The sequence below is a fragment of the Geospiza fortis genome, unplaced genomic scaffold (assembly GCF_000277835.1).
Source record: "Geospiza fortis unplaced genomic scaffold, GeoFor_1.0 scaffold244, whole genome shotgun sequence".
NCBI classification, from domain to species: domain Eukaryota; kingdom Metazoa; phylum Chordata; class Aves; order Passeriformes; family Thraupidae; genus Geospiza; species Geospiza fortis.
In genome coordinates this window covers 2,001,094-2,009,114 of record NW_005054370.1, presented here as the reverse complement: position 1 = coordinate 2,009,114, position 8,021 = coordinate 2,001,094, and the positions used below count along the sequence as shown (strand labels likewise).

At 47.9% G+C, this 8,021-nt stretch overlaps 1 protein-coding gene across 1 annotated transcript in view; it reads right to left on the bottom strand.

Moving 5' to 3' along the window:
* Window positions 1-8,014, bottom strand: part of PRPSAP1 (phosphoribosyl pyrophosphate synthetase associated protein 1) — a 24,838-nt gene extending 16,824 nt beyond the window's left edge. Inside the window, exons 1-2 of the mRNA XM_005424556.2 lie at window positions 7,940-8,014; window positions 135-187 (exon numbers count right to left, since the gene is read on the bottom strand). The gene's annotated coding sequence lies outside the window, so the exon portion shown is untranslated. The remainder of the gene's footprint in view (window positions 1-134; window positions 188-7,939) is intronic.
* Window positions 8,015-8,021: the final 7 nt, after the last annotated feature.

Below are 8,021 nucleotides of genomic sequence, written 5' to 3'. Positions count from 1 at the left end.
GTTCAGCAGTGCCAGCAGCTGCAGTAACATCTCAGCTGAATTACTGCACTTCTTAGACAGGTCTGGCCAATGGAGTTACCCAGCATTTCTAAGATTACCTCAAAACAGTTGCAAATAGCAGGGATTTCTCTTACCTCCATTGGTTTCCTGGTACACCACAGATTTCCCCAGCTCAGCACCGAGACGCCTGGAAAGAAAAGAAGGACATTAGAAAGGGAGAAATGGAGGAACCCAGCAGTTTGTGCTGCCAAGCAGGACAGGACCAGGTCACACACCACCAAAACACAGCACTGCCCAAGAGGGAGCTGAGTGAGCCACCCAGGCTGCAGAACTACATCCTCCCCTTCCCTGGGGGTCTCCTTCCTTCTGATGTCCCTGAGAGGGCCCTGGCACACACAGCTCTGCAGCAGGTCACTGCTGTACCCAAAGCTGTATGACTGACCACAGGCTGTGATCCTGATGGCAAAGGACACCTTGCCAGCCTCTGCAATGCCCCCTCGGGCAGGTCTGATGTGCAACTAGAGTTAAATGATTTACTCAGACTCAATTAATGGCACCTGAGTCACTTTTTTTGACTCCTACCTCTTTTCCTTTTTTTTTCTCCTCGAACCTTCCTTCTGAAATAACTCAAATGATTAATGAGATTTTAACTTCAATTTTTTTTATTTTATCAAATTACTCCTTCCTTTTCTCAAATATCAAATCTACAACATTCATCGCAACAAAGATTAGTCACCCTCCTTCTCTTTTGAATTTCTTTCTTACAAAACAAAGACTGACTTTGAAGAGCATTTTAAAAGGCTCCAAAATGCAGACTTTTCCCTCAGGTGACACTTCAGTATTTAACTGTACTGACAAGTAATCCATTAGTAAGTACTTAAAGGCTTTTGTGCTTTAACCCAGAGTCTCAGAGACCCTGCAGCAGTGGAGATGCTTCGGCCAAGCGAGATGGAGTGGGGCAATTCCCTCCTTTCCCAGGATCTGCTCTGTGGCCATGGCCACACAATGAATTAGGAAACAGTTTATGCCTGAAAAATACCTTTGTTCACCATGCTGACTGTGGCAGCAGTTTCCTGCCTGCACTTGTACTGTATTTACCTGGATATGTGCCAAAATTCTGCAGGTCAGGACTAACTCTAAATAGAAGAGTTTTCTTCTGCTGATTTGTCAGGTCTCCAGCCTTCAGTAGTCAGTCTCACTCCATATCCTTACCCACTAACTCAGCCTTGCACTTCAATTGTCACAAAGATCTGCGCTGTCAGAAGTGAAAGAGAAACACAGCCTGACCCTGGCACGCTTCTGTGCCATCAGCAACTGCTGGGCTCAGCTGTGAGCCAAAGCTGGAGGTCCCAGCTAGAAGCTGGCCTGGAGAGAGTGCCTGGGACAGCTGAGATAACAGATCCTCGGATGCCACGGGATATGTTTGCTTAGCTGGCTCCAGAGCACGTCCCTGGCACACACACCCTGCCCACAGAGTGTCTGGCAGCACGTTTTGCAATGGCTGGGCTGGTGACTGAACTGCCACCACGAGAGCAGGACGTGCCAGACCGTCACCAGCCCTGCTCAGGTACCAACTGCAGCATCCCCTGCAGCCAGGGCCAGACAATCTCACAAATCTCTGATTGGGCTCCTCTCAGCTCAGCTGGGTTAAAACTTGCAGCTGCAATGCAAAGGCATCCTCAGCACCTTCAGTCTCTTCAAAAAGAGCTGGCAGCTGGTCAAGTATAAGCAAGCCTGGGCACCTCAGGGATAGACTGACACCAGAGGTGAGTTTTGCAGGTGGGATCTTGCTGCCCTGATGAGGACAGTCTGGCATCTGCAAGCACCAAGCTTAGTCCTAATCACTGCTAAGGCATCTGAGTCCAAACAAGGTCAGAAACACACACACACCCCCACCCCAGAGCAGTGTGTGGTGGGAAATGTTTAATGACTCACACTTGTTCCTCCACAACTGCACGGCAAGTCTTGCAAGCTCCCCTTGGAGGCACGTGTGCCCTGACTTCACTGCAGACAGCACAATCCTACCTCAGTGCTGGGGAAAATAAATCCACTGGAGAGGCTGTGCAAGTGCTCTTAGTCAGCCCTGAATCTCATGGCAGGAAGGAAAGCTTCAAAACCAGTCGAGCCAGACTCATCTCAGCAGAACACCCCTTGGAAGGTGGCACTTTCAGTGCTATGTGGTGGCAAACAAAACCATGTTTGTGGTGCTCAAGGGGAAAGTCTCTCATGTTGTACTAGAGGAGGTTTAGATTGGATATTAGGAAACACTTCTTCCCTGATAGGGCTGTCAAGCCTTAGAACACACTGCCCAGGGAAGTGGTGGAGTCACCATCCTTGGGGGGGTTTAGAAGACATGTAGCTATGGCTCTTGGGGATGTGGTTTAGTGGTGGCTTTGGCAGAGCTGGGTTAACAGCTGTGCTCGGTCTTAAAGGTCTTTTCCACCTTCATGATTCCATGATGTAGCCAGCAGAAACCAGAGCCCAGTGCTCTCCTACTCAGCACAGAGCAGCAATGCAGTGTGTGCTGCTGAAACAAGAAATCAGAAGTGCAAGTTTGCTCCCATGGCAAGAGGAACTAAAACAGCTTGGCTTGGGGCACTAAAACAGCTCAGCTGTCAAACCTGGGTGCAGGGAGCAGAAGACACAAGACAGATGCCAGCTTAGAGGAATGAGCAGCTTTAGTCAGACAATAAATCCCAGCTCTGCTCCAACTGTTGACTGCAAGTAAACAAGAGCAGTGGCTATGAGATAAAACTGCCCATGAAAGTCCCAGACCAGCCCTGCACTGCCGAGGAGCCACAGGCACAGCACGATCCAGAGGCAGCTCCCCCAGAGCAGCTGAGGTATGTGCACCCCAGAGGCACACCTGGCACCAAATCCCCTCCTCCAGGCTTCAGTTAGACAAGGTATCAGCCAGGGAAGGAGTCTGATAAACCCTGACTGAGTCAAGAACAATAAAGAGGGGACTGCTGGTGCAACTCCTGCTGTGAAGCACCGAATTCCAGAGGACTTTTATCAAAAGGGATATTTGCATGGAAGTCAAGGGCAGGGCACAACCTTATCAACCACACAGCCTGGCAGCAGCCAGAGTTCAAAGATAAATTTCCCCTTCCTATTACCTCTCCCTTGTTTTCTCTTCCATCCCAAATCTTTTCACTCAAAATCCTCTCCATCCTGAAGCTCCCAGCTGGTTGTTGCTTTAGAGGATAGAGGAATTGAATTGACAGCAAGAACTGTTTTCATCCAGCTCCAGGACTAACAGCATAATCACAAGAACCTGGGCTACCACAGTTACTGATCACTCCTCTGCAGACACAGGCAGACCTGCCCTAGGACAGAGAAAGTGCCACTGAAGGTAACCCAGACCACACACCCAGCAGAGACAAAGCTGCTTCTGGGAAAAATAACATTTTAGGTCCTGCAGATAAATCACATCTTCAAGCAAAATGAGTTGCTATCCTTACACTAGCTCCATCACTAAACCAACTCCTCTGGGACATGACAGCATCTATGAGGAAAAAAAAAAAAACCTCTTTATGGCTTTAAAAACCCTACTCAGAGCAATTGGCCAGTAAAAATTCCTATTGATCTGGAATCTCTGTAAACACTGCCCAGGAAGGATGATCTAACTTTCCGCAGTCTCAAAACATGCCAAGAGGATATGAAGCTGTGAATACGAAAGTGTTTATAAAACTTGTCTCAAATTCACATCTAAATGCAAACAGCTCAGGAGTCACCTATAGTTTAGGGAAGTGACACACTGCAGCATTTTAGGAAACATTATATCAGATTGTACTTTAAAATGCTCCACTGAAGACTGTCAAAAACCAATGTACCAGGCTCTTGAGACAAAGGGCAGCCAAAGAGACTACACGTTCAGCTGAATCACATTTCAAGGGGCAGATGTACTCACAGTATTCTGTGCCATCAGAGCCTGTTTCAGTGCCCTCAGCAAAGCTGTGTTTCCTTCTCCCCCTCTGTGACCAGAATCCAAGACATTTGTCAGGTTATCTCCAAAGGAGATTCTGGCCAGCTCACAGCACAAACATTCAATTTGAAGAGAAATCTGCACACAAAGCTCTTAATTATGATATTTTATTTTAGCAATATCCTCTTCATTATAAACACTTTCCCTGGTCTCAGCCCTGCAAAACTCCCAGCTCTTCCCACATGTACAGACTCCAGGAACTGGTGCAGACTCAGGAGGAGCTGGAGCAGAGGACAGAGGGTCTGTGCTGTGCCTGACTGTGGCCAAATCAAATCACAACCTGACTCTGAATCGCTTTTCAAACTTCAACAAATCTTTAAATAAAGATCAGTCATGGTCCAGCCAGCACAATGGCAGCTCTGCTGTGCACTTCCTAATCCCTCAGTATAAAACAGCCAGGAAAGGAAAGGGAATGGCAGCTTCCTGGATACAATCTGTTTAGATATCCTTAAAACTATCTGAGGTCTCCTTTGCCTCTCTCCATCCACCCAGCACAACTGGATATTTGAACAAAGTCCCTACTGCTCATTTGCCACTAGAATCACTTGTTCCAGCCATGCCAAAGCCATGCAGCCAAACTACTGGCAAACACCAGGCAGATCTTCCTCTGCTCCCACCAGCCCACTCTCGGTGAAGGAGCTTCCCCTAAAGCTGTGCTGGCCAGCACAGAAAGCTCCACATGAGCCCAGCCTGCTCATCCACATTCTGTGCTCCAGCTAAACAGCACAGAGATGCTCTGACTCCCCTCTGCCACCCTTTTATGTGCTGGAAAGATCACCTAAAGAATACATTTCCTACCAGAAATCCTCCTTCAGCTGAGGGAGGCTGCTGCAAGTCCTCTGAATGTACAGTCTCCCCCCAAAGCAGGGCTCACCTCCCAGCCAGTCACAGAAAGCACCTCCCTGGGTTTAGTGCTGTGACCCAGCTCCCTGCAGCCACAGGTGAAAACACAAATCCCCATGTTCTCCTAATTCTATGTTGTTTAGGCTCATGGCAATGTTTTATCTTCAGACCACCAGCATTTTTCACGCTGCAAACTGAGTGAATCTCTGGAATACTCACATCCACGGCTGGCAGTGAGACAGTATCACATCCCACACCACAGAGCTGCAGGAGCTCTGGGGAGGCATCAGCAAGATTCAATCACCACCCCCCTCCAAGCCAAACACATAAGCAGTGAGTAGAATCTAATATTTGTACCTGCTGAGCCAAGCACTGCAGTCAGAGGGAGATCTAAATGCATCTGTTGGATTAAAGATCAAAAAGACTTCCTAGATCTCCCTCCCCCCAGCAGCACACAGGCCCACTTGGGACCAGAATTAGGACCCATTAGGTCACAGAAATTATCCTTCTCCCCTGAAAATGCAGTTTGTAATCAGGTCCCAAGTCTCCTAATTACAGCAAGAGTTATCTTTCCATCATGGAAAGAATTTAAAATAAAATAATCATCCCTCTCAATTTATAAGGGAAAAATAAATATATGGGTTTATTTATGTTTCAGTGGTGCTGAATCTCAGGAACATCTTCACTATTTCAAGTTTCACAAGGTCCTCATAATCCAGAACCATCTCCTCTCCCTGGCAGTCACTACCATCAACTAAAGCTCTGAAAACCTAAAGTGAAAGTAGGACTGATCATTAATCTCTGTCCCATAACTAGAGAATGCTCAAGGGGAATGATGAAGATCAGAACTGTGCCAGAACATGATGCTCAGAGCCTGAAACGAAAGCAGCTCTGGAAGTTTTGCAGTGAACAAAGCAAGGAGATAAATCAGGTGTCTGAAAGCTGGTCAGTGTCACACTGCTCCTCTCCAGGCTTGAGATTTTAAAAAGGACAAGTCAGAACCACTCAAGCAGAGATCTTAAGCTCACACCTACAGGTAAAGGACAGGTGTCTCAAGGGGCCTTCCTAATATTGCGTGTTGTTTTAAAGTTCTTTTAGTACTTTTACTCAAGGTCATAAAAAAACTTTAAAAAGAACGCACAATATTAGAGGACAGACTCACCCTTGTAAGATTGCTCCAACTCTATTTAAAGATGCAACTGACCTCCCCAGCAAAGAACAGGCTGAGATGTGAGATGGGGGAAAGGCAGAAGCCACGCATCTTTTGCAACCTGAAAGAACAAGGGATGTGTTACAGATCAGCTGAAACAGCCCTTGAGCTCCCAAGGGAAGGCAGTGCAAAACCACTGCACTAGATACTGAAAATACCTTTAATTTTGGGAGACTTTTTACTGTGGGCAAATCCGTACTGCACACAGTTCCAGATTTTGCACACACAACAAAGATAAATGTCCTTAAGCCTCAGGTAAGCAGCAGCTGTTTTTCACAGTGCTCATGGCACCACCAGAGCATCCAACATCCCACTGATGGCAGAGCCAAGGCAAAAACCCCACACTGCTCCTATCAGAAATTTACTTGGTGAGAGATCAAGGAGGAAACAGGGAGGTCATTCTGGATCCAGATCCTCCTTCTTTCCCCCTCAGAGCATCCCTGGGACAACATCAGCACATCACCCCAGCCAGCACCACAGCCTGGGGAAGCCTCTGCGCGTCTCTTCTCATCTCATCTTTAAAAAGAAGGGAGTTATTTTTAAGACAAAGAGCAAGGAAGAAGGAATGCCTGTTTGGTCCTCCAGTCCTGAGAACTGAGAGTTCATGCCCAGGGGAATTCTGTTGTGCTATGTTGATGCAACAGAACAAGCCCTCTAAAACTCTGTCCCATCTGCTGCAGCAAAAGTCACTTTTATAGAGAGATACATTAATTTCAGAGTTCAGTGAAAGAACTGACCAAAGATAGCAAGAATACATGAGCCAAAAAAAAAAAAAGCTTTCCACTCCCAAACACAAGGATTTTCCTCTTAGCCTCACACTTGAAGAAGTTCATCACTATTATCCAACACACCTCCCAGCCAAACAGCCAAGTCAGCTCTGTGGAGATAATCTGTGCTAAGGACTGAACACTGTTTATTAAGTGAGCAGGACAAACAGCCAAGTGTTTTTGTAGTTTAAGATGGCAGCACACCTGTACTTAAGTCCTACTTCCAATTTAAGCATAGCCTTGGAGATAGGAATGGGACGGCAGATGCCTAGAAAGGACAACTGGGATGCTGTAACCTGCAGCAGGGAAATAAGCACTGAGACCCCTCGATTTGGGATCAGCTGCCTATGAAGAGTAGCTGAGAAGCAGCATAAAGAAAATCCAGACCCTGTTCTAAGCTGACAGCCCAATACACAGATGCCCTTCTCAGAAAAGTCCCTTCGGCTGGGTCTGCTCCAATCTGAACCCAACTCACTCAACCCCAAAGTTCAAGTGCTGGGGGAAACTCAGAGCTCTGTGCACCAAGAGCCCCATTTTGGAGGCAGCTGTGACACCGTTCACTCAGCAGGACCCAGCGCATCCGTCCCGGACAAGACAAGGTCAAACTCTGCCTAAACTGATGGGGTGAAGAAAATGGGGCAGACTTTTCCCCCGAACCAAACAGCACAGGCTGCCCAGCTCTCCCAAATCCGCTCTGGTCAGTGCAAGGTGCTGTGCCGATGTGCACATGGACACTCCCCTAGCCCCAGGCACCGAAGCTGTTGGGAAAACAAGGTCAGGAGTCGGAGAAAGTTTTGAGCATCTCCCAAACCTGCTAAAAACGCTTTTCTGAGGTTTGTCCAGCCAAGTTTCACCTCCTCCCTCCCCAAAAGTAAAAGCTTTTGCTGCAGCCCAGCCTCTCCAGCAGTGAAATGGACGTCAAAGAAGGCAGAAAGCGGCGGGTCCATTCCCATCGCTGGCTCAGGCAGAGCTGGTGAAGATTCCCAGCGCAAAATCTCCACAAAGGTGTTCGCAGGAGATGCCTTGGGAAGGCGGGGGGATGCCAGAAGCTTCTCCAGCCGCTCGGGAGGGCTCCTGCCCGCGCAGGGGAGCGATGGGGGAGAAAGAAACTTGAAAGAGAAGGCAACTTACTCCGTGATCTTCTTCGCCAGCTCGGTGGAGGCTGCGGTGGAGTTGGCCGAGAAGACCCGGTAGCCACTTCTGGGCGCGGTCC